This window comes from Sturnira hondurensis, unplaced genomic scaffold (assembly GCF_014824575.4).
Source record: "Sturnira hondurensis isolate 20B ecotype Veracruz unplaced genomic scaffold, ASM1482457v3 Scaffold0014854, whole genome shotgun sequence".
Classification (NCBI taxonomy): domain Eukaryota; kingdom Metazoa; phylum Chordata; class Mammalia; order Chiroptera; family Phyllostomidae; genus Sturnira; species Sturnira hondurensis.
In genome coordinates, this window is record NW_028087485.1 from 3,787,316 (window position 1) to 3,814,259 (window position 26,944).

Below are 26,944 nucleotides of genomic sequence, written 5' to 3' on the forward strand. Positions count from 1 at the left end.
CGAGCTAGCCTGGTCATTAATGCCCCCCACACTGACTACACTCAGCTCCTTGTCCTGACTCCCCATTCCCTCACCAAGGGATCAGCTCCCAAATCAATTTCCGTACTCCCATCACAGGGTCTGTTTCTGGGGGAACCTTACCTAAGACAAATACCACGAGTGATGTTTAACAAGAGCACAGACCAGGGAAGTAGCTGCTTGCGTACCAGGCATTTGCAGTCCTGAATTCAGTGTCGGAAGAAGGGGACTGAAGTGCCTGGCTGCACTATTATCTGTAAAATCAGGTAGCAACAACTATCTCACAGGTTTAGGGAAAGATACCCAGGGTCCCCTACAATGTGCCCTTTGGCTCAACAGTATCAGATTGTGTTTGTAACTGACATTGGTGAGATGTTGGATTTGATGCATCTGGCCAAGGGCTGGCCCACAGAGCATCATTCTTCCCTACAAAACAGCCAGGAAGGGCCCTGCCACTCCTCACAGCTCCCAATCCCCAGGCCTCCGGGGACTGTCACTACCGTCACGAGATACGACAAAGGACGTGGGATTAAATCACGACATGCGTTCCAAGTCATTCTAAAGTAAAAATGCTTTTCAAAACTTGAGGGATGTAGGGAGCATATTATTGGCAAAGCAATAAGGTCTTCTGAGTCAGTCCAGTGACAGGAGAAACGCAACGTGCAAGAGGCGTTGAAAGATGCTGGGAAGGGGGCAGAAGCTCTGAGAACAAAAAACAGGAAGATGTGGTTATTTGGCCTTGCTACGCCTCAGTTTATCCATCTGTGAAACAGAGATACGAGGGATTCCAGAGGATGTAGAAAAGAAGAAACGCTAATGCAGTGCCAGACCCACGGTGTTCGCTCAGTGGCATGGGGTCTGTGCTGTTAATATTATTTCCATCTTGCCGAAACGATGTAAACTAGCCTCCTGTCATCCACAAGATTATAATGTAGTTAACATAATTATGTTGGTTAATTTACATGGACTGCTGTAGTCTTAATTATGCTCAGGGGCACCAGAGGTCAACGGTCGGGTCTCCCTGCTCTCAAGTTCCATTAGTCGTGGCTGCAGGATTTACTGGGTGGGTAATCCCCTGTGTTTTCTCCAGGAACAGACTGCTGTGAACAGTCTATTTATTTCTTACCACCGCTGCAAGACAACATCTTTTGAAGAGGAAGATGTGGGGTTCTGATTTAAAAGGAAGTTGGCTGTGCAAATTCATCCTCAAAAGCTACTGGAAATCAGTTAAATTGGATCTTCGCTGTGGAATCTGAGAAGGGCCTGTGGTTACAATGGCTGCTTTGGGCAAAGTAAAAAGGTTAATGTTTGTCCTGCTGCTTCCTGGAATTCATTGGCTTAAAATAGTTTTCTTGAAGCAAATAAGATGAAAGAAGCTGAGGAGGAGTCTGCAGTTTTTGATGCTCTGTGAAGGCCAACCAGCACCCTTGTCTTCTCACAAGACCCAGGGCCAGTGTGAGTCCACTGCCCAGGGAGGGCTTAGTGTTTGCATCCCAGAGGGGTGATGTCGCTCACAGTGCTGCAATTTATGGGAATTTCCTGCATAAAATATTTTACCGTGGTTCTCAGTGATTTTGTTTTATCATACTGTTTCTATGAATGTAATTATTTTTGTTATACTTGAAAGCTATAGAACAGTCGTGTGCCAGTTAACAACAGGGATCTGTTCAGAAAAGTGTTCTCAGGTGATTTTCTTGTTGTGTAAATAACGTAGAAAGTACTTACACCAACCTAGATGGTACAGCCTACTACATGCCAGGATACATGGTGCAGACTCTGGCTCCTAGGCTACAGGGCTGTACAGAATGTCACTGCACAAATCAACATGAGATTAAACCACGCACAAGAGAAAATGGTGCAATCGAGAGATGCAGTAAACACAAGACGCATGAGGCTGTTGCTAGCAAGACAGGGCATACTCTCTTACAGGAAACTTCTTTAAATAAGTAGAAAGAATATACTTGGAAATAATGGTAAAAAGTATAGTTTAGTAAATACATAAACCGGTGCCTATTCAATGTCATTATCAAGTATTATGTGCCACACACAATTGTATGTACTATGCTTTCATACGACTGGCAGCGCAGGTCTGTTTATGCCAGCATCACAGCAGACCCATGAGAAATGTGTGGCACTATGGTATTAGGACAGCTCCAACCCCACTAGGTGACAAGAATTTCTCAGCTCCATTATAACCTACGGGACCACCTTCTAATGCAGTCTGTCATTGCCTGAAATGTTTTTATACAGTACTTGACCTCTCTCTCTTTCTCCCTCTCTCATTCTCTCTCTCACCACACACACACACACACACACTCACTCCCAGGCAGATTGTATAGCTCTTACTGTGACTAGCAGCATAATATTCCATGAAGTGGGCATTGCCACAATATTCTGCACCATTCCACTTGTGTTGGACACTTAAGTTGCTTCCAAATTTCTTGTTTTTGTAACTGCTATGGCAATGGGCAACCTTTTCTATGGGACTTTTTCTAGCTCTGGGCTTTTTCCTTAGAAAAGATCCTATCAGCTGAATGATAAGAGCAGAATAGATGACTGTTCAGAAGATGCTAAGGAGATGGGTCTGGCAGCATCCCGGGGTGGGGAGGGAATCCCAGAAGTTGAGTTGTGGTGTGTTTCGTGGATGAAGGGGTCATTTGCCTCAGCTGCTGATGAGAGAAAAATAAAACTTAGGCAGAAAACTGATAGCTGAGAATTTCAGTCCTTGCAGTAGGCACCTGGGCGAGCCACTGTGAGCTCAGATGACCACGAGTCCCACCCTCCTGGTGGGAGCACATGGTCGCACATGGTCCTGCAGCCACACAGAGAGTGTTTAATTATAGCATGAGATAATTGTTCTGATGGAAAGAAAGATAGCTCTATGAGAATATATTTTTGAAAAGAACATGACTTAGACTTGGAATGCAAAAAACATACTAGACAAAAGACTCAGTGTATTCAAAGTCCCTGAGGAGGGAGAGAGGGAGACACATTGAAGAACTAGAGGTCAGTAAGCCCGGAACCTGGCAGAGTGGAGCGCCATGCTAGCTGGTACTGGAAGGGTAGAAGGGCCAGGTCCCGCTGTCTCACCATTAAATAGTTTGACCATTACCCTAAGAAGAGAGAAGAACAGATGCATGTTTCAAAAAACTGACTCTGCTTACAGCATAGAAGGTGAATAAAAAGACACCGGTATTCCAGTAGCAATCACAGGAAACCCTGAACAAAGTTGGAGGGCATGGAAGTTGCCATACATGTCTCCCCAAGCATCTTCCACAAAATCTGCATCTAAGGCTGCCAGTTATTTAGCAATACTACAGTTGCCATACAATTGGTGTTACTGGGAGGCCGTTGAGAACTGTGTGTTGGGTGAATTCTTCTCAGAGGAAGAGTTACATAGGCTAGAAAGCTCCTTCGTTCTCTCAAACACTGAAGCAACCATCACAGCTCTGTGCCCACTATTTGCAGCATGTTGACTGGCAGACAGCACCTTTTTTTCTGTCTTTAAGCTTTCATTTAAGTTCCAGAAATTGGGGATTGCAAATCTTAAGTAAACTTTCTCCATTATGAGCCCCTGACTGCAATGAAGTGGCCAGGCTGAAACATGACCAGAAATGCTGGGGGTGTTCTGGAGGAGACCACTAGAGATACTCAACAACTTGATTTTTGCTTTTTTTTACTTAATATTTCACTTTATATTCAGCAAGAGAAACCCCAGCTGAAATACTAGTGTTTGAGGTGGAATAATAGGCAGAACTCTATCTGCTGCAAATAACTCAAATCGACTTAAACGAAGAGGGTGATTCATTGTTACATAACAGAAAAGTCCATAAGGTGACAAGCTTTACTTTTTGGGAACACAAAGAATATCACCCACACGCAACTCTGTTCTCAGGTGTTCTTGCCATGTGATGTCCCTCAGATTTGCCTAGCTTATCTCATTCCCACTGAGTGACCTGGCATAAAGGCGACCTCTTCCCAATAATTATACCTGGAATCTCAGGAGGGATCCACGTTCCCCGTAATGTTACTAGTCACTGAGCCCGAGATGGATAAAGTCTTGTTCCTGGAATGGGTCAAGTGCCTGGGAGCCAGGAGTGGTATCTATTCCACCAAAGCCACAGGACCTGTGATTGGAAGGAAGGGTTTCCCAAGGGGAAACAGATGGGCTGATGCTGGGCCTACAAAACACAGATGTTCATTGGAGAAGGTAGTGAAGGTCCACTTCAGCCAGCCCGTGTTTGGAAGCTGTTCTGTGTACCCCTCTTCTTCACTTATCTTAAAGGAATTCATTTATTCACGTACGTATTCATTTATTCATTCACACAGTACTCTTTCTCCAGAAAGAATTGCAAAGAGCTTACAAGGGTACATTCCACAGGCAATGCAGTGTGCATTAAAGATGGGACAAAAGAGAAAAGATCACAAAGGTAAGAGCAAAAAAGAGGCCTGATGATACATAAATGTCCCAAACGAGCTACACATTCAACTGTGGCTGTCTGATGGTCTAACAAGGAAGATTTGTCAGATCCCCATTGACAGGGCTTAAAATTTTTTTTTTCTTTTTTTAACATCAATGCACGGTTGCCTCTCGCATGCCCCCTACTGGGGACCCAGCCCACAACCCAGATGTGTGCCCTGACTGGGAATCAAACCCGCAACCCATTGGTTTACAGGCCAGTATTCAAACAGGAATTATAATTTGTAAACAATGGTTTCACTCTTCACCACTCCTGGAAGCCAGATCAGCCAGGAAAGCTTCTCGCAAGATGTGCTGAGCAGCCCCCAGAGCAAACAGCGCAGAGAACGGGGGCCCGTGTCACGGGGCTCCTTTGCGTCACAGCCTGTGGTGCAATCGTCCTCCTTCTCCTGCAAAACACAGTCAAAGCCATTCTGAAGGGAACACTTTTTTAAAAGAATTAGATTTTTTAAAATGATAGAGTTGCTCTAAAAGAGAATTTGACAATCATTTTTGAAAAGATGAAGACTGGAGTATACGAGATTCAGGGTACCGGTAATAATAATAATAATAGCAGTAATAGCAGTAACAGTAACAAGATAATTACACTCACAATGTTCATTTAGTGAGCATTGTGCCAAGTGCTAAGTGTTTGTATGTATGGATTATGTCACTCATTCTTCAAAAATGCCATAAAGTTCTAGTACTATTATCATTATAATTACCATTATCATTGGTTTTACTTTATGTAAATCTCAAATAGAAAGGCATAAAGAAGTGCACAAATTTTGAAATAATGTGATTCCCACTTTACATGAATTATGCAAATTTGTGAATGCTGAGGAATCATCAGGACCTCGTCCCTAGTATAAAATGCTACAGTCCTCTGGTCTCACATCACAGCAGTGAACATTTAGGTTTAATGAAGTCCAATAACTGTCCAATTAATGAAAGTCTCATATTGGAACCCAGCATTCCATGAGGGTTGGTGCCTGTTTGGGCAGGATGTTCTCCAAATTCCCTCTTATAAACTTGGAGCAGCCTACTGTTCAGTACCTAACAGATGATTTTTTAAACTGGACTATTAAGCCAGTGGCATTGAGATACATGTGTCATTTTCTCAGAAATGTGTATTTCTCAGAAAAGGCAAATGGAACATGTAATGACTCCTGCTTAAAACTGTGCCCTCTTGCTTCTCCAAATTGCTCTGAAAGAGGAGAGAGGGCCACCCACTGACCCTGCCTCAGATGGGAGAAAGGAGGACTGGTCCTCGGCACTTGTGACTATCTTCGCCCGAAGGACAGTGATAAAAAGTTGCTAAAGCACCTTCTCCCTCTGGAGTTGTCACCGAAAGGAAAGCAAAATTCTTTGTGCCCCCGCCCCTCCCAGAATAGGTGGAAGGTCTATATCTGTTGAGACTTTGACTGGAAAGATCTGATCTTATCAGGAGAGAACCAAAACCAGTGAGTGCTGTGTTAGATAGCAGAGAAGAGGCAGTAGAATAAAATGCTGGCCATTCTTAGTCTCAGATGAATGTTTCTGCTCCATTGCTCATCCTAAAAGAACCCAAAGTTGGCCCAAGCCAGAGAGGAGAGTAACCTTTGATTTGGGCAGGGGCCTAAAGCTATGTGCTTTTACTCTGCTTCTCAGCAACGGGCGTATTTTAGAGTCACCCATCCTGGAGTCATGTTTATTGTTTTAGTGTCTCCTCCAGAAAAATGACCAAAGTCCCCAAAACAAAATTCATTCTTTCAGGGGCCACCACATTAGCTGACACTGCAATTCTCCGCTCACTACTTACAGCAAGAACCTAATAGTAGGGGACAGGAGAGGCCAGGAAAGCCGGAGAGCCAGTAGGCTGTGGTCCGATGTTGGTGCTCTGCTCCTCTTGCATGCCTGGGTGACCAGCCCCATGACTTCCACTCGGTATCCTTCTGCTGCTAAAGCCCTCCTTGTTCTTCCAAGTTTGCTGATGCTCAGAAAGAGAATAAGTTGGAGGTGATGGAAGAGATGAGAAATAATCATGCTGCCTATTGTCTGACTTCTCTTGGTAATTTATTTGGCTTAGCATTTTGTGCCTGGTCAAGGATAAAATTATGTCCTGGCTTCTTCTCATTCATCTTCAGGCACATCTGATGGAAAGCCTTAGTCTCCACCTTTTTCAAGAAGTGACTTTGCCCTCCTGTTATTTGTGACCTTGCAAGGTGATTACTCTGGATGAAGTAAGGGGTGTCAAAATTTGAATAGAGGAGGATAGGGAAATTGATGAACTGGCCTGGGAGTATTTCTGCAGCCAAATATATGTTATGGTCATTTTAAAGCAAAGATGCTTGCACCCAATTTCTCATTTCTTTGGATCCCCGCCCAGTAAACTGCTTTAATTAAAGACTGATTTCCATTTTCCAAATCTTTTCACATCTTTGAAGTATCCAAGTCCAACTGCTGAGTTTTATGGTTGATTCAAGAGAGAGGAGGGGGAAAAATCCTTTAAATCTAGTCTTTACTAAGAGTAAAGGGTAGCAAGGGAATATCACAAATTTGTTCTTCTAAACACACAACAGAGAAGAGTGGCAGAGACTGCATTTTGTGGAAGGCTAGGATGGGATGGCTTTAAATCCGTGACCTTTGACCGGATGAATCTGGGTTAAAGCCCTGATTTACACTTAGTGTTTGACATTGAACTAGCTACTTCCACAACTATCTGCAAAATGTTTGTCACCATTGCCATTGTTTTCATGATAACACCTGGCATATAATAGCTACTCAGTAAATTGTAGTTTAATTATATCCACTGTCATTTTATTTTATTTATGAAGTGTGATTGACTAAAGACACAGTGGAAAATTCCCAAAGGACCTTACGTAAAACCAATTCTCTTAATAAGGAGGGATTTCTCAGGTTACCCCATAGACCTTTCATATCCAGAATTTAGAATCCCTAGAATTAACTGCTCGCCTTCTAACACTTTCAGAATCAGGCATGGAAATAGAAATCTGCTCTGCTGGTTTACCTGGCCCCTTTCTTTCCTGCTCCCTTAAATTGGTCTAGAAATTTCTTGACCAACTTAAGAATTTGGCATATAATCATACACACAGGAAATCTGTGAGTAGTCAACAGATTTCTCTGGAATTCTCTGATCATTAGACTCAACCCTTCTCAACATTGCATCATTCTTCATACCCCACCCCACCCCACCCCCACCATGGTGACACCCCCTGGGGAAAGAATGGTGCTGAGATGCTGCCATCTGTTGGCTTTATTGAAACTGGGAGACAGTGGGTGATCCCTGGGAGTGTGTGTTACAAGACCTAATGACGAATAGTGGCTAGCACAATAAATGACCTATTATATGGCTATATCGGTCTGCATTTGTGCCATCTGTGTTCCCTGTCCAGCCGAGAAGGAGCTTTCAGATGGGAAGGAGGAAATGTTAACAGGTAGCTCTTGTTTCTGATGGGCCACATGACTTTGAGTGGACCTTTGCTCTTATGGGAGGCTGTTTTCTCTCTCAAAAGTGGAGATGAGGATGGTGACTTCTGACGCTGACCTGTCACCTGTCACTGTGACTGAAATAATCACAGATGCTTTAATCTTCTCAAAAACTATCTGTACATTGGTGTCTTTCATGGTAATTTTTCAGATTCAGGTGGACTGAGTGCCCATGACATTTTTGGACAGGTTTTCCAGATGCGTCTAGGGTTGCCAATAAATGCATGTTGAGTGGTTAAAATTAAGTAAAATGATTCATCAGGACTTAGGTTTCTCTAACATACTGTCTTTGGTCTACTTCAATTTCTTAGGAGTCCTTTTTAACTCACAGGCATGTCTTCCTTCTTCTGGCATCCTTTCCCCATGAAGTGCCGGAAAGATGCTTTTGTGACACAATAAAAAATAGTGCTCATTGCTGTGCCAATTTCTGTTCGTTTATTTAACTTTGCCAATTCATAGTTAGCTCCCAGGCAGTGCTTTTAGATATTATTAGGTGGTCCTGGTTGGGTATATTGAAGGCTAAATACTTTCATGGCATAAAAATGTTTTTGAGGGCTTTATTTCATGGTGCTTTATTTCCATTTTCTTTTTCACTTTTCTTTTTTCTTCCAAGCCTAGATAAAGTCATAAAAAGTTTTATTTTCATGCTATTTAGTTTGTATCTCCTAAGCCAGCCCAAAGACATTCAAATGGAAATTCTTTTGAAAGCCCAGCCTGTAGAATTAAGCAGACTTGGTGTGAATCATTTTTCCTTCTTTTAAATAGTGAGCAAGTGATTTAACCACCTGGGAACTAATAATTCCTTCATCTAAGAGCTGTTCTCAAAAATAAATAAAGCAACAGACATAAAATCCACCTTAAGTGGTTGACTGACATTAATTTCTTGAGAAAGTTTTCTTGAGTTGAAGGTATTTAACTGAACCGATGTCTGTAGCTTTTGAAGGGTTGATTAAGACATGAAGATGATATTTTTAGGATTAGGATTTCCTCACCCTTTAATTTCATTTTTGGAAGAATTTGTTTTGCTTTTTAAAGAAAAGGCTCTTTAAAAAGCTCATGTGTCTTTAGCAGTGATTCTGAAAACCCTGTAATGAATTTTCTTTTGAATATACATGTGTTTAAAATTTGAAAAGAAGTGGAGAGTATTTTGCAATAATGTGTTTAGAGATTTGATCAAAACCCCAAATATTTTGAAACTTAATGCAGCCCATACCTAGATTATTTTTAGATCTTAAAAGTCCAGTTATTTAATCTCAGTCAAACTGCTTGAAGTTTCCATTTCTAAATAAATGAAATGATAATAAATAATGAGCCAAAATTTAAAACGTACCCATTTAAGGGAAAAAAGGAAATTTGATGGAAAATGAATGCGAGTTTGAATAAAATAAAAACATCAGTCATCTCCTTTGATTTTCAGCTCCCAGTAAATAAAGGAATGAAGTGGAGCCAGCAAAGTGCCTTCGGTTCAGTTCTTCATCTGTGACAAGTAGATTACAATCATCCAGGGATTAAAGGAGACTTGGGAAATGTAAGGGCTGTTAACTTGACCATGACTGTCTGTATTGGCATAGTCTCCCCTCCTGAGGGCCATCCTATTTTATTTCATGCTGCCATTATCTCTTTCTTACATGATCTGTGAAAATGTAATATGGGTAAAATATGGAGTAGTTCATTGTGGCGATTGAATCAGCTAACAGATGATTAAGAAAAAGCTGCATATGTGTGTCAGGCCCTGAGTCAGGTGAGGCATAACATTTGTCTTAAAGAAAACTGTGAGTTGCAGGTGCATTTTAATAAGGAGCATGCACAGCAGGTCACAGAAAGTAAATAATGACTGTTGCAAGATCATGGAGAAGTCCAGTGCCACGGGAAGAGCACAGACTGTCAATCACAAGAATTGGATTTTAATTTGAGTCCTGTTACTAATTAGTTCTGTGAATTTGGATACATTATCTTCCTTTTTTCCTTGTCTGTCACCCCGTCTTGAAAGTGGGTGGCCAGAGGAAAGAAACACGAGCAATCTCTAAGATTTTTTTCAAGTGTTTCTTTATGTCTTTCCATCTGTTGTCTCTAAATAATTTTTCTTGATGGAGAGAATTCTGTAGTAGCTTGGAGAGTCCGTGGAAGTGGGACTGAAACTCCTCCAGGGATGGGCTGACTAGAAGGGGAAATTGTGCATGTGCTTGTGGCTAAGATAGAGTCTGGTCTTCTCAGATTGCCAGTATCGATCCTAGCCATGGCAAACGATGACTGCCCTCATAGACTTGGTACGAATGGACTGACACTAATGAAGGGATGCTTTTCTCAAAGGAAATACGGGGCACTGCCTTTGGTTTCATTCCAAGTAACTAATACATTCGCTGAACTCACTAATCTGTGTGCGCAGTAGTATTGGCGGCCTAGATGGAGATATAATGCAGTGTGCAGTATCTGCCCCCGGAGAGTCTTCATTTCTCTGAGACAAACAGAAATTTAGTCATACAGCCATTAATTCCTTCTTTATTACATTTCTTATTGCAGCATAATGAACACACTGAAAAGGGCACAAATCATAAGTGTATACTTCAATGAATTTTCTTCAAGTTCACAGCCATGCAACCAGCACCTAGACAGGATCAGCCCAGAAGTTCCCTCAGGCCATTTTCCCCAGTCACTTACCTTTACCCAAGATCCTGGCTTCTAACATCAGAGATTAGTTTACATAAACAGAATTGTGCAGTAGATACTGTCTGTATGTGCCATCTTTCCCCCGTGGTTCTGACTGTGGAATTCATTCATGTTGCTGCATAGAGCAATAGTTTGTTGTGGGCAGGTGCATGGTGTATATCCTGACTGGTGTCGATGGGTCCTGGGTTCAGCTTTAGTAGTTACTGCAAGTGTTAGCGCTAATGTGGAACCACTAGAAATGTTACACGCTGCTGGTGGGAGGTAAACACGTCGCTCCCTGAATGTGCCAACACCTGTCTGTTTCGGTTTGGCTACTCCAGTAGGTATGTAGTGGTATATATCGTGATGTTAATTGGCACTTCTCTGATGACTAAAGACCTGGGGTGCTTTTTCATACGTGCACTGGGGTTTCAGAGCCCTCTTTTCTGAAGCATGTAGATGTATTTTAAAGGTCCTCTCTCTGTATTGGGTTAGCTATATTTTCTTGATTAATTTGTGGGGATTCTTGATATACTCTCCTTCATTAGAAAAATATATTGTAAGTATTTTCTTTCACTCTGTCACCTATCTTTTTGTACTCATTGGTGTTTTTTGATTAACAGAAATTCTGTTGATCAACATTTCTGGTTAGTGCTATTATGTCCAAATTAAAAATTTCTTTGCCAAGCTCAAGATCATGTTATACTCTCTCACATTTAGATTGTCAATCTGTCTGGGATTAATTTTTGCGTATCAGGTAAGATAAAGGGCAGATTTATTTTTCCCTCATGTATATCCAATTGACCTGTTAACTGGATACACAACATTCCCCTGACACTTTGCCTTTGCCATAAATGTCTGTTCCCAGATTCTATTTCCAGTCTGTTGGCCTATTTATCTATGTCTGTATTAGTGCTTATTTATTGCTTTAATTATGGTAGCTTTATGATAAGCTTGATTTCTGATAATATAAGTTTTATAGCTTTGCCGTTCTCCATGATTTTCTTGAAACTTTCTCTTCCCCATAAATTCTAGAATCACCATGTCAATTTTCATCAAAAAAACAATCTGGAGTTTGATTTGGGTTGCATTGAATATATTCATTTTGGGGAAAACATTTAAATAGTAAATCTAATCCATAGATATAGTAAATCTCTCCATTTTACTAGTCTTTAATTCTCTCAATATAAAAAATTCATATAATAATCTTTCATGTAATTCATTTCATTTATTCCTGTTTATTTCTGATAACATAAATACCTAATTTTGTTTTTTGTTTGTTACTGGTATCCAGAAATTAAAATTATTTTATATCTAGGATCTTGCCAAATTTGTTTAGAATTATAATATTTACTATGAATTAATTAACAATTAAACACAGGTAAGAGATTAAATACATTACTCAGAGATTTTAAGAAGCCATATAAAGTGCTGACCCTTGAAGACAATGTACATTATAGGCAGATCTCAGTTTAAGCTTTAGCAGGATTTAGCTTCTGCCGCTTGTAAGCCTGGGCAAACGACTTTATTGTCTCATCTGTAAAGCAGGGGCAACTGTGGCACCTACCGGGTAGGACGGCATTGGATTATAGTGAAATAATTTGTGTTGTGTTTAGCTTATGTCCTGGCGGTTTGGGTTTATGACTCAATGAATGTAAGCAATTAGATATCAGTATTAAAGACCCTTTGATAGTTCACGGTTTTAGGGTCGTCTGCTTCTCCTGCTGGCGATCGTGCTTTCTCAAAAGCATTTTTGATGTTGGAGGGTCAGTCAAGATATAAAATAATGTTAGATCATGAAAATTTTTCAAATACATGCCCATTCTAAAACTAGGCCAGTTGCATGAAAAGAAGAAAGAAAAGCTTCCCACGGAGCATTGCCATCTACCTCTCTTTGCTTCTGCCCTTCAAGTCTGTGAGGAAGAGAGCAAGGTGTTCTTCAGTTTGACTTCTCCCATCTCCTTAGGTATCAGTGAGTCTTTGTCTCAGTCTGGTCCTATTTCCTGCAGTACAGGACTAAGACTTCTTGAATTTTAATTCATTATTTAAATGGCAAATGTAAGAATTCCCATCAAGAGAGATGCCTAAGGTTCCCTAGGGCTGCCTTCTCTAGTTACATAAGTATTCTCAGCATCTAGTGCCTTCATCCTTCAGTCTTTACTCAGCTGGACACGGTACATGAGTCAGAGAAATAAGCAGATCTGGAGTTCGGCATATCACAGTTAATTTTTTATTAATTATTACAAGTACAATCATATAATATATCCATTTCTGTGACTGGCTTTTTTCACTTAGTGTACTGGTTTGAAGGTTCATTCAAGTTGTAGCCTCATCAATACTTCATTCCTCTTTATTCTGAGTAATATTCTACTTTATGGAAATTACACATTTTGCTTAGCCATTCATCCTTTCATTGGTTGTTCCCATTTCTGGCTATTAAAAATAATAATGTTATAAACATTACAAGTTTTTGTGTGGACATAGATGTATGTTTTAATTTATCTTAGACATACAGGGTCCGGCACAAAAAATGCCCCTTTTTATTAAAAAGTCTTTTATTACAAAATTGTAAGCATGTAATCCTGTAACATAATAATATCACACTCAAGCACACCATATGACAGTTTAGGTGAAATGTTCAAATTAAAGCTATACGTTATCACACCCATAGTATGACCCTACCAACCAAACTCAAGCAGGCGTTACTTCTGCTGGACCTTGTATATCAAGGAGTGGAATTACTAAGTCATAGGGTCACTCAATGTTTAGTCATTTAAGGAATTGCCAGACTGGTTTTCAAATCAGCTATACAATTTATATTTTCAGCAAGGTTGGTCTTAAAAAGATCTCAGGAAGCATTTTTTTCAAAACCTACAGAACACATAATTTATATTATAACTGAGGTACATTCTGAACCTTATAATCAATGAATCACTGCTTAAATATTGTGCCTATAAGGAAAAATAAGCTCAGAGCCAAAGGGTTGCCATATGGACTTCTGGAATACAGCCTGTGTTCAACTGGGGACTTCCTGTATATGGTGATACAGGAAGTGATACAGTAATCCAAAAATCAGCATCAGAGGAAAATACTCATGACTGAAATTAGCTTAGAATGATCCAGAACTAATGAACTTTAGGACAAGAACTCCCATTTCATATGGGCCTTAGTGGAAAGCTACCATCTGTTTCAGGGAAATAAACTTTCAACATGAACTGGAGAAACTTTGAGCAAAATGTTAGCTCCAGGCCAAGATTCCACATCAGCTCAGCTTTTTTTGAACTGTGCTTTAATTTCTTTTTATTCAATCTTTTTGTGAATGTCTTAACCAATATTTCTGGATAAGAAGTATATTTCTTATAAGCCAAGCTCTGTTCTTGTTCCAGGGTAGAGTTTAGTCAGCATTTGCTGCCCCTGTAACCATGGCCTCTTCTCTCTGCACCCATAGCCTTTGCCGCTTCTCTTTCTTCAAGATGAGGTTGGTTTTATAAAATGTACCTGATACACACACACACACACACACACATTTACAAAATTTGTAGTATGTTTAATTTTCTAATCATCTTCTCAACATTTTTTAAAGGGGTTTTTCCCTCTGTTCTTTTCATTATCTCTTTCCTTCAGTCGTTTATTTGGCAAATATCTAAACAGTGCCTTCTATGCTCCCTGTCCCATGATAGGCACAGGGAGGTCTACAATGAATAAGTCAAACTTGGGCCATTTCCCATGAAACCCCCTAATCCATTGTCAGAGGCAACTAGGAAATAAGAACAGTGTATAACACATTCTTTAATTACAGATGTGAAAGTGCTAGGAAGAAAAAAATACAGCATGTAATAACAGCAAATAACATGAGGTCAGGCAGTCACAAACAGGCACAGACGAAGCCACGCTATTAGATCTTTCTTCTTCAGTTTCTGTAGGCTTGTAGGGGAAAAAGCATCTCTTTGACCCAAACACTGGGTGCTGTTAGATTTGGCGGTTGATCAAGAATACAGTAGCTGCATGGGGTCGTGCTGGGTCTGAAAACACCCACCCATGTTTAGGGAAAAGTTTTAGCTGTGATGTTTTTCTCACATTTGATTAAAAAAATAATAATACCCAATAAAACCACTTTCTGTTATACGATTCTGTAAGATGAAGAAAATACCTTACACCTGTCCTAGGCACACATGCTGTTTCCTTAGCCAGGAAAAGAGCTTTTGTTATCTGCTGTGGAATTTACCTCTTTACACTGTACAGTCAGAATACAGACTCAGTGGGGCACGTGAACTGTGCACATTACACACATATTGGCACTGTGGTTGCGTGTGGTCTTTACTTTGCGGGTGGGGGAGGGTGGCGTCAGTTCTCAGGATTCATGATTGATGCTGAGCTCTCCTGGAGTTGACCCTCCACCCTTTCAAAAAAGAGGTCTGTTTTTTAGGTGAGGTGACCAAGGTAATGTTTGAATCTTTGCAGTTATATGATGACGATGTTGACAATGACGATGACAAAGACAGGGGAAATGTGATCGCTTGTGCCTATATACTTCTTTTCATAAATAGCTGACTTTTCTGAAGCCTCTGGGCACCCCACGCAGATGTGTGTCCTGCCGAGTAGTACGCGGTTCCAGCTGGGGCCGTAGAGAGAAGGCACACCAGCCCCTGTGTTTAAAAGGCCATCCCGTGGCCTTGTCCAGAGCAATGGCTTTCATGTTAGCTGGCTGGCTGGCTGCCGGGCTCAATATTAGAACATGCTGATTTCCAAATGTAATATTTTGCTGGGGCTGTAATCAAAGCTGCCAGTAGTGAAGACCTCTTTTGTCTCTCTTTTCTCTCTTCTTGGGCATTCTGTGGGGCTTCAACATGGAAAACATGGCCAGCAAAAAGCAGAGGCCTGGAACAGTCTTTAAATCTCATAAAAATAGTTTTCAGATCTTAACGGCCTGAAAATGGCATGCATTACTGCTTTAAATACTGGCCATAGGGCTGCAAATTAGTTATAACTTTCTTACTTACCTATTGAGTCTATCGTTTTCTCTCCCTGTGAGATTACAAAGTTCATATCTCAAAAATGTGGATTGGTAAAATAGAGAAATCTCTAGTTTTTTGATAGATATGTCAGTAGTTTCTAGAAGTTACAACTTAATTTTAATGATTAGGAAGGTATTATTCATCAGGAACCTGTTGGTTGAAAATGATAGCAAGCCAACTAGTGTGGCTTAACAAAAAAATACATTTATTGAAGACCAGGTATTGAAAAATTCTATCAGGTATGGCTGGATCCAGGAGTTCAAAACATAATCAGGGCTTAGTCCTTCTCTGTCCATATCTCCACTTTTCTTTGTTCCTATTGCCTTTAGTACTGGACATGTGGTGAACCCTGGCAGCTCAGGTTTGCAGATATTTACAGTAATCAAATGCAGCTTGTAGTCTTTGTGGGCCTGGGGGTTCACTCTGATTGGACTAATTTAGGTGGCATCACTAATCTTTGAACCAATCGCTGTGGTCAGGCAGATGCAATATGCTCATTTTCCAGTCCTACATCACATGACTACCCTTGAAAATGAATGTGGGTATGTGGTTAGTTTACACCCAAATCACATAGACAGAAAGTTCAGGGGGGATTATTCCCCTAAGGAAAACCAGGTTGTCATTTTTTAAAAAATAGAAAAGTGAACACTGGGCAGGCAAAACAGTCAATGTGAATTACTTGTTTCATAGAGCATCTAAGGACCCTTCCTCCAGAGCCTCCGTCTCCCTCTTGCTCTCGCCAACTAGGCTTGAGTCACTATGGCTTTTTTAGGTCTTTGGATGCACTGAGCTTCATCCTACCCAAAGTTCTCTCACTTGCATTGCATCAGGCAACGCCATGTCTCCTGAACAAGCCCTTCACATTCATGCCTCCAAACACATGACCTGCTCTTCCTTCTCTCTTGTCTATCTTGGTTGTCATCCCTTTTATCATTCAAGGCCCAGCCCAATTACCAATCTCTTCTTTCTGACTCAGAAACACTTCATTGTTTCCACCTCTGTTTCTCATAGATCTATTGGGATACTAGCCAGGTTTATTCTAGTTAGGTTTTTACGCATTGGTTTCCCCAGCTAGACTGCAATCTCTGATAGTCTGAGCTATGTATTTTGCATCTTTATGTAATTAACTGGTAAAATCATATCACAATAGCACTTTAAGAGGTTTTCTTATGGGGGTAACTATTTTCAATATTACCTTAGTAAGTCCACTTGGAATGGGTAAATGAACTAAGTGCTTTGCATGTGTTTTTCACTCATGCCTCACACAAATCCTACCAGGTAGATACTGTTTATTATTATCATACTCTACCGATAAGGAAATTAAGGCTTACCATACTCTACAGATAAGGAAATTAAGGCTTACTCAAGTTAAGAAACTTGTCCGTGACTATGTAGCTAATATTCAGTAAAGCTAGAGTTTGCATCCATATCTGCTTGATTTCAGTCTGAGGTTTTAACCCTCTCTTAGCCTGAATCTGAGTTCCCAAACGTGTAAGTGCTCAGGTACCAATGAATGCACCAAAGAGGTGCCTCCTCCCCATTCTGCCTCACCCCATCTTATCCCCACTGGCAATAAACTGCTTTCTGGGTATGGAATTCTCCACAGCAATAGATTAAGCATTGAGGTATCTGCTCTGCCAGTTTCTTTAAGCATCTTTATCTCCTGCTTTGCAATTGGCCCACCCACGAGCACCCTGTCCTAATGGAATGGAGCGGTTCTTTCAGCAATTAAAGTACACACTAAGGTTGACAGTATTTTTCAAAATGCACGCCATTCATGGAGATCACGTTTGCTCTTTCTTATGTAAACAAGGCATTCTAACTTGTAACCAGTAGGTGTCACTAGACTTTCCTCTCCTGGCTGTGGCTGGAACTGAATATGGAGTTGTTCTCTTACTAAGCTGCTGCTGAAAGGGACTCCTGGGATGTTACCCTGATTTCTAAAAGCTAAATCATCCTGGATGGAGCACAGTTCTTCCCCAGCTTGCACTCACCTATCTCCCTGCCATAGACATGGTCATAAAGATGAAATACAGCTACTTATATGTACAAAAGGTAGGTGCCAAAAGGCCTAAGTGCAGCAGCCTGCACAGTCCACCCTTCCAGCTTCTGGCTCCTCGGTACCGGAGCTGATGGTGAGAAGGTAAAGATACAGTTGGATTTCAAGCCATCAGGAGGAAAGATACCCGAGACTCAGAATATCTGGACTCAAGTGGTGGTCTGCGCCAGGAAATGTTTTTCTCTGCATAGCTAGGATAGCTGAATGCCTTGATCCGTGACAGTATGTAGCCACCCAACATGTCCTAAATCTCTTCTAATAATCCAGATGATTGTAGATGCTAAAAAGAACATAAAGATAGAAATGGAATTGTTCCTATAGTCCAAGAGCTTAGCAGCTGCCAATACCTATTGTTGTAATCAGTACTGACTGGGGTCTTACTGAGGGACCAGAGGTGGAGTGTTCGTCTACACGGGCATGATCCCCCCCCTGATTGAGCCTGCAGTCTGGGAGAGAAGACAGACGCTAGACAGATCATGACACAGTGCTAATATGTACTAGTCTGAGGGTACAGTAACAAATAATGGGGACAGGTAGCAAGGGAGTCTGGGAGCGGGGCAGTCATGCAAGACATTTTAGAAGAGACTATTTTAAGAGGGAATCTGTAGGTGACTTGGAGTTAAATGGAAAGAAGGGGTAAGGAAAAGGTGAAAGAAGAGAATCGTGTCAGACAGAGAAGGGTCTGTGCGAAGGTTCAAAGGCAGGATAGAATGGGTTACCTTCGATGAACTGAAAGAAAGTCTGAGCAGCTGGGGAAGGGTGGGCATGAAGAAAAGTGACAGAAGACAGAGCCAAAAAGATTAATGGGTAGGGCCTGATGACACAGGGCCTCATATACCACTTTGAGGAACTTAAAATGGAAAAGAGCAATGAGAGCCACTGATGGATTTGTAAAAAAGTGTTATAATATCATGTATTCATTTGTTCATATCATTAAACACGTGATGTTATAATATCATGCATGTGTTTATTGTTTATTGGTTCCACAATATTTAGTGCAGGCCTATATGTGGCCAGCATATCAGGTGCTGCAAATTAATAGACATGTAAACTACAATGAAAGATACAGAAAGTGATTCTGATTCAGGAAGAAGAGGGACAGTAAAGTCATCTTAGCATGAACAAATTCCTTCCTGTAACAGAGTTATTGGGAACCCAGTCCTGTCTCAGGATCTGTGTAGGCCCTGGAGATTTATTAGTGAACTAGACCGTCATCACCATAGGGGATATTCACAGTGCACACTTACGATCAGGGAGTGGTATAGAAGAAGCAAATACCAACAAGGATCCAGGCACTTCAGTGTACACATTTTTATGTTCACGATGCCATCTTATAAAAACTGACTGGGCCCCACTAAAAGGAATCGGAACTCCATGGTGGAATGGCTGATTCCAGAGTGGAAACCGGAAATGTTCAAGCCAAGCCTGGACCATATTTTCATTACCTTGGGAGCACAGAAGCTGTCAAAGACTGATGAAGTCACATCAAAAGGACACAGGGACCAGGTTAAAGGGTTTATTGCTAAACAAAGATAGGACATTCGAATATCGAACAAATTATAATTGATAAAATCCTCAGTGAATTAATAAGATCTATAGGTTTTGATAATACTTAAAAAAATTGCAGCCTCTTCCCACTAAAATGCAAAAAGCATCATTGGTCAACATCTGAAGCAACTCCTCGCCTTGAAAACTGACAAGTACAGGGAAATAATTAAACATTTTCTCTGCCTTTTCTGGATACTGGATACACAGTATCACCAACTACCCTTAGGTAATGAAGAGAAGTATTTCTTTTAAAGAATTCCTGTGGGAGCCCGCCAGGCCACAGGGGACCAAGGACAGAGTCCCCCACTGTGAAAATGGTGGAGGGACTTGGTTTCTGGTCCCTGGAGCCGGCGGGTATCTTGCCATCTTCCGGACCTTCTCCTTCTCAGCCTTGAAGGAAAGAACAAGATCTTGGCATATGCGTCATGTTCCAAGAAAGTGATAGTCATGAGGACACTGTTATCTTTGGGCTAATGTTCTCAGGATATGAGAACATCTTGCCCTCTTGATAGCTTTCGGGAGTGTACAAACTTTTGTAAAACAACATTGTTCTCAGGCCACTGCAGTTCTGCATATAAGCCAGCAGTTCCTTGAATAAAGTTGCCATTTGCCAGCAGAGCTTATGGTCCTCTCCATTCTTTTAAGTCCCTCGCCTCACCTCTCGACCACCCTTGCTGCTGCGGGCAGCGGCAAATTCCAGTTAATACATGTGGAAGGATTAAAGAAATGACGATTAGGAAACCAATATTTTGTGATTTCTAGTGCAGTGATTGATGTGGCTAAAGATTATCAATGAGTAAAAACACTCTTTAAATGTATGAGGAATTCTGTGGATGGCTCTAACCGTCTGAACCCAGCGGTCAGTTCAAACATTATTCCTGTGACAAAACCATCCATTTGGCATTCATGAAAATAAAAGGCCAAACTTCAATATGATCAGACCATCAGAGCTAAATGTCTGTAAGCAACACGGAGTGTAGAGAAATAAATTAAATGCTACCATGAAGAAACAAGCAAAATCATTGAGAATGTGAAATTTCTCAATCTTTTCCTTCAGAAAGACAATGGAATAAAAATAAATAAATAAAATGATGGAGGGGGCACTGCTCTAGATTAAAAGATTCTAAGAGACATAAGCAAATGAAACATGTAGATCTTATTTGAATATTGTTTTGAACAAGTTGAGTGTAAAAGCAAACATTTTTTATGTAACCAGTCAACATGAATGTGATGGATGATAAGAGAAATCAAAGAATTATTATTTTGTTAGAGTTGATCATGGAATTGAAGTTATGTAAGAAAATGCCTATATTTTCCAGAAATGCATATTGAAGTATAAAAGGGTGGAATGACATGAGGTCTGAGATTTGCTTTAAACTACAAAGCAAAAAAGAAGGGGGAGATAAAGGAAGCTAATGTGGTAAAGTCTAGGAAATTATTAAATCTGAGTGTATTTATGGGTTTTCACTATACTGTTCTCCCTTCTTTTGTATGTTTGAAATTATTCAGGAGAAAACATGACTGTGGCCTTGGGAAGTAGGTAAGGCAGAGATTCTCAACATACAGATGACGAAACTAGTGGCTGAAGTATTAGCTTGAGGTCATGCAGCTAATAAGAACCAGCTATGAGGGGATCGAAACCTGTGGAACATTTACACAATGGAATACTATGCAGCAGAAAGAAAGAAGGAACTCCTGCCTTTTGCAACACCATGGATGGGACTGGAGAGTATTATGCCGAGTGAAATAAGCCAGGTGGTGAAAGACAAATACCATATGATATCACCTTTAACAGGAACCTAAACAACAAAACAAACAAAGGAGCAAAATAGAACCAGAGACTTGGAAATAAAGAACAAATTGACAGTGACCAGAGGGGAGGGGGGAGCAGGATAATGGGGGAAAGAACTGGAAGGGTCATCAAGGAACATGTGGGCAGGGCTGGGGAGAGCAACAGAGGAAAAATTGGGACAACTGTAATCAAACAACAATAAAAAAAAAGAAATAGCTATGATTAGAACCCTAATTCCAAATCTAGTGTTCTTTCCATAACATCTCCCACTTTGCTTTTCTGGAATGTGTTCAATGGCCATCCGCTTTGGCTAAGAAAGTGCCTCAGTGTTGGAAGTAAACAGCCACCATTTTTATCATAAATCCTACCCTTTTCTCTAGAAATGGAAAGAAAGTCGTGGTTTAACAATTGGGTCCTGGAGGGAGATAGTTTTCCACCACTGAGTAAGTGAATGATCAGGCACCAGTAGGGGGTTTGTTCACTGGCTAACTTCAAGGCCCTGGTGTCTGGCTCTTCTCAGGCCACAGGCAAATCTCAGGCATGCTGATCAGCTGCAAGCAAGTTTCCACCTGCTCTCAGCTCTGCCCTCAACACTAGCTGCCCTGTTCCAAGGATGAGAACATAAAATTCTTTAATATGGGTTAAAATAAATTTACTTGGCCATGTATAAGCAAACCTGTGGGCCAAAGTTCATATTTACGTGGTGTCTATCATATCCTTTTCCTGTATAATTCTGACAGGTTTTCTCTGTATCAGCAAAGAGGTGGGGACGCTAGCACAGCTGACACGTGATGAGCTCAATTTGCAGTAAAATGACACGGACTGGCATTACCCTCTACTCTACAGCAGGCACACTGTTAGTGGCTTTCCAAAAGTTAACTCATTCAACACAGGGTGAAATTTAATTTAAAACAAAATAGTCCAGAAAATGGGTTTTAGAAAGCTCAGGACCTAAGAAAGCATTGAAAGTGTACTGCTTGCTTTTCCTTCTCCAGAAACCCGAAGAAAATGACAACAGAAACACCAAGTACTCTCAGTTCTAGAATCATAGGTTAAATTCCTCGGCTGTCACCCAGGAAAGTGGCACATTGTAGAGTATATGCAAGGGAGAAATTTCTGTTTACATTGGTTATAAAGGCATTTGTGCAGAGGGTATGAGAAAACCTCTTAGGGCGGGGTTTTGTGGGTAGTGGATGTTACCAAGAAGAAAATTTGTTCACAGAATGAGTGAGTAGAAGAAATTAAAAAATTATCACTGTACTGTAAGCTTTATGAGAAATCATGTCTATCTATCTTTATTACCCTTGTATCACCAGCACCGAACATAGTTCCTGGCCTGAATGAATGAATATGAATTTTCTCTCCTTAAAATGTGGCCAAAACACTTGCTTAGTCCTTGCCACTCACATCACAGCCAGGCAAGCAGTGAGATGCTGTTTTGTTATTTGCAAATAGTAAATCCCAGAAAGGCATACATGTTTCCATGTGTTGTAAATTGATTGGCCTTTCTCAAATCTCATCCAATGTGGCTGAAACCTGTGCACTGTTCCTTTTATGCATCCTCCGGATTTGATTAAGGTTGCAAGTTTGTCCTTTCAGAAACATCCATTTCTGATTAAGATGCTCACCTGCTAAACTTGGTCTTTTGCGATCCAATCCGGTCTTGGTCTGCTTCAAACCTTTATGTTTCTAGTGTCCTATATACTGCACTGCAAGTATTAAATAATTTTTACCCAAATCCAAATGTTTCCAAATTCCTCATTGTCTACAAATTACCCAGAAATGCCCAGTCTGGAAGCTCTGTCATTGGAATCCTCTTTCCCTATCCAATCAGTGTTCCCAGTCTGCCCCCACCAGAATCTCTGCTGCAGACAAAGTGGTGCCTGGCATTTAGCCCTGGTCCTGGCAGGCCAAGACCAGTTAGCAACCTCATATAGAAGGGTTAGGTAGCACTCAGTTCCTTCATTCACTGATCGATGCCCAGGAATTCTGTTTAGCCAGAAACTCCACGTGTGGTGAATCACACTCACACAAACATTACACACACAGGCTTGACAATTCAAGTTTTTTGCTAACGTGTCTGTGCTAACTCCAACTGTGTGAAAGGGTAGGCGCATACAAAAAGGATCTGACTGCCTTAACCCTCCTGTTTCTCATGCTTTCCTCTTGTATCAGCTCCGCTGCCATAACAAAATATCATGGACTGAGTGGCTTCAACAACAGAAATTTATTTTCCTACAGTTCAGGAAGCAGATGTCTGAGATCGGGGTGCCAACGTGGTCAGGTTCTGATGAGCGCCCTCTTCCTGCCGCGCGGATGGTCGCCTTCGCACTGTGTCCTCACGGTCCACAGAGCTCAGGAGACTCTCCTTCTTATGGAAGTGGCCTATGGAGGGAAGGCACCACCCATACAACCCCCTGAACCTTCATTACCTTCCTGTCTCCAAATAGAGTCACAATAGGAGTGACAGCATCAGCATATGAATTTGAGGGGACATAATTCAGGCTACAACACCTCCTCGTCACTAACACCCATAATTCCAGTTGCTTGCATGTCTAAGCTACAAAATGCCTCATGCATTATTAATAATTGGTCTAAAACCAGAAAGCTCGATATTGGAATTTCCTAATGACTTTAATTTGTCAGTCTTTCCCTTTTGTTTCACATGAACTCAGAAAGAACGAACACTCTGTGATTCATAGAAACGTGGTTCTACCAGAGCAGCAGTTGCATCTAGCGATTGGAGGAACCGACAATGGCATCAGTCTTGGGTTCAAGGCATGGCTCTGACACTTACTGGTGTGTGACCTTGAGCAGGTTGTTCAGTGTCTTTGAAATTTGAATTTCTTATCTAAAAATAGGAATAATAATATGTAACTAATTGGGTTGTTACAAGAACTAAGAAGGGTCATGGTATGAAGTGCTTGGCATGATGCCCAGCACATAGCAAATGATATAAATTGGTAGATTTTTTTAACAAGTCAGCTTTACTGAAAACTTACCATGTAACATATACTCTGCTTAATTCCTCCTTGCATTACCTAATTTAATTTTTATCGTACAAGGACTCTTATTAATTCCATTTTATAGGACAGAAATGAGTTGAATTGAGCCCAGTTTTCTATCATGCTATTGTGCTACTTTCCAAGTGCATTGAGGTAGAGTTCAAAAGGACTCTGTGATGCTGGGACTCCATTAAGGAACTGTGTACAATTTCTATACATTATACATACATATAAACATAAACATATACATATATATATATATATATATATATATAACATATATATATATTTTAGAGATGGGGAAGGGGGAAGAAAGGGAGAGAAACATGATATTCACCAGAAACTGATGAGTTGCCTTTCTCACACCCTCAACCAGGGACCTGGCCCACAACCCAGGCATGTGCCCTGAGTGGGAATCAAACCAGCGACCCTTTGGTTTAAGGGACAATGCCCGACTCACTGAGCCACACCAGACAAAGCTATGTGAACTTGTTTGTGATCAAATATTCTTGCTGTCCCTTTCTCTCTTCACTCCTCTCAGGCTCCCGTTATGTGTAACTTGGTGCACTTGATGATGTCCTACAGATCTCTGAGGCTCTGTTAAGTTTTTAAATCATTTTCTTTTTGTTCTTTAGGCTGGGTAATTTCAACAGACCTGTCTTCAATATTGCCAGTTTTTAATTATGTCTACTCAAATTTGCTATCAAATCTCTCCAGCAAACTTTTTATTTCAGTTGTTGTACTTTTCAACTCTGGAATTTCAATTTGATTTTTTCTTATAACTTCTACCTCATTACTAGTGATAGGCAGAATAATGCCCCTTCCCCTCCAAGATGTTCTTGTCCTAATACACAAAACCTGTTAATGTTATCTTATGTGGCAAAGATTTTGCAGGTGTGATTAACTTAATGATCTTAAGATAGGAAGAGTATTATGAATTATCCAAGAGGCCCAATGTAGTCACAAAAGTCCTCATAAGGAGGAGTCAAGAGGATCAAGGTCTGAAATGGAGATGCAACAATGGAAGGAAAAGTCAAATAGTATACGACCATGAGCCAAAGAAGCTAGGAAGCCCTTAAAAGCTGGAAAAGCCAAGGAAACAGGTTCTTCATAATAACCTCAACAAACAAAGCTCCTTTGGCCAATTGTAGACTTCTGGCTTCCAGAACTATGAGATAATGTGTTTGTCTTGCTTTAAGTCACTAACATTTGTGGCAAGTTGTTACAGAATCAGTACAAAACAAATGCATTATTGATATTCTCTATTTAGTTAGGCATCATTGTTATACTTTCCTTTGATTCTCTGATATATCTCTCTTTAGTTTTATGAACATATTTATAATACATGATTTAAAATCTTTGTCAATTAAATCCAACATCTGGTCTTTCTCAAGGATAGTGTCTCTTGTGTTGACTGTAAAGTTTGTTCATTTGGTTTTTAAGTAAGACTAAAGACACATTTTTCCATTTTCACCAATAACTTTATTGAACAACATATTCACTGTTGTGTTCCACTACTTTCTGCCATCTTTCAGGCAACTTCATAATTCCATCTTCTTAAAACTTTCTATCTTTTTGACAAAAGGACTAGGTGCCTTTTGCAGTCTTTCAGGGATTTGAAATTTTTCCATTAAGAGAATTTTGTAAAGACCGAAATAAATGGAAATATGAAGGTGCAACATCTGGTAAATACAGCAGATAAATCAGAACTTTCTGGCCAACCTGTAACAGTTTTTGCCTGGTCATCAAAGACACATGCAGCCTTACGTTATCCTGGTGGAAGATCATGCATTTTCTGCTGACGAATTCCAGATGTTTTTCATTGAGTGCTGCTTTTACTTAGTCTAATTGGGTAGAATAAATCGTTTGGTTTTGCAGAAATTCATAGTACGGAACTTGCTTCCAATCCTACCGTATATACAACAGCACCTTCTTTGGATGAAATCCAGCCTTGGTATGGGTGGTGGTAGTCCATTTCGCTTGCCTCGTGATCTCCTCCGTTCCACCTTATTGTAAAGTATCCACTTCTCATCACCTGTCACAGTCTGTTTCGGAAACAGAATGTTTTTATTACATTTAAGGAGAGAATCACATGAAGAAATATGGCCATGAAGGGTTTCTCTGCTTAACATATGTGGCACCCAAATATCAACCAAGCTGGGGCAAATGATTTCAACTCTTACTTTGGATAGTTTGAGTGTGTCAGCTATCTCCTGTGTGCTAGACATTGATTGATTGTTCTCAATTAATGTCTCCTTTTGATTGCCATCAACTTCAACTGGTCTACCTGACCAACTGTGGAGCATCATCCAGTGAGAAATCTCTAGCACAAAATTTCACAAATCACTTTTGACACATTTGATCAGTCACAGAACCTCCTTCATACACTTCACAAATCTTTTTTTGTGTTTTCATTGCATTTTTACCTTTCTTGAAATAATAAAATATAATGTGCCAAAATGTTGCTTATTTTCTTCCATCTTTAGTATTAAAATAGCCAAATAAGAATTCACCAATTTTGATAAGTGTTTTTAAATGCACATGAATGTGAGAGCTGTCGCAATATGATCTAACAAAATTATTTCAAATGAAGTTAAAGACAACTAAGAGCCACTATAGCCATTGTACAGAAAAACAACAAAGGAACTTTTGGTCAACCCAACCCAATGTTAACTACTGTTGTTTCCATGTTGGGTGATACTTTTGTGTTTCTTTGCACATCTCAGTTTTTTGTGGACAACTGAATAATATAATGTGTGAGCCTTAAAATTATATTTCCTCCTTTCCCATTGTTGTTGTTGTTCTTGCTGATGTTTGTTTGTTTGTTTTATGACATCCTTGAACTAATTCTGTAAAGCTTATTTTCTTTGTCATGCACAGTCACCAAGTTTCTGCTTGGTTAGCTTAGTGGCC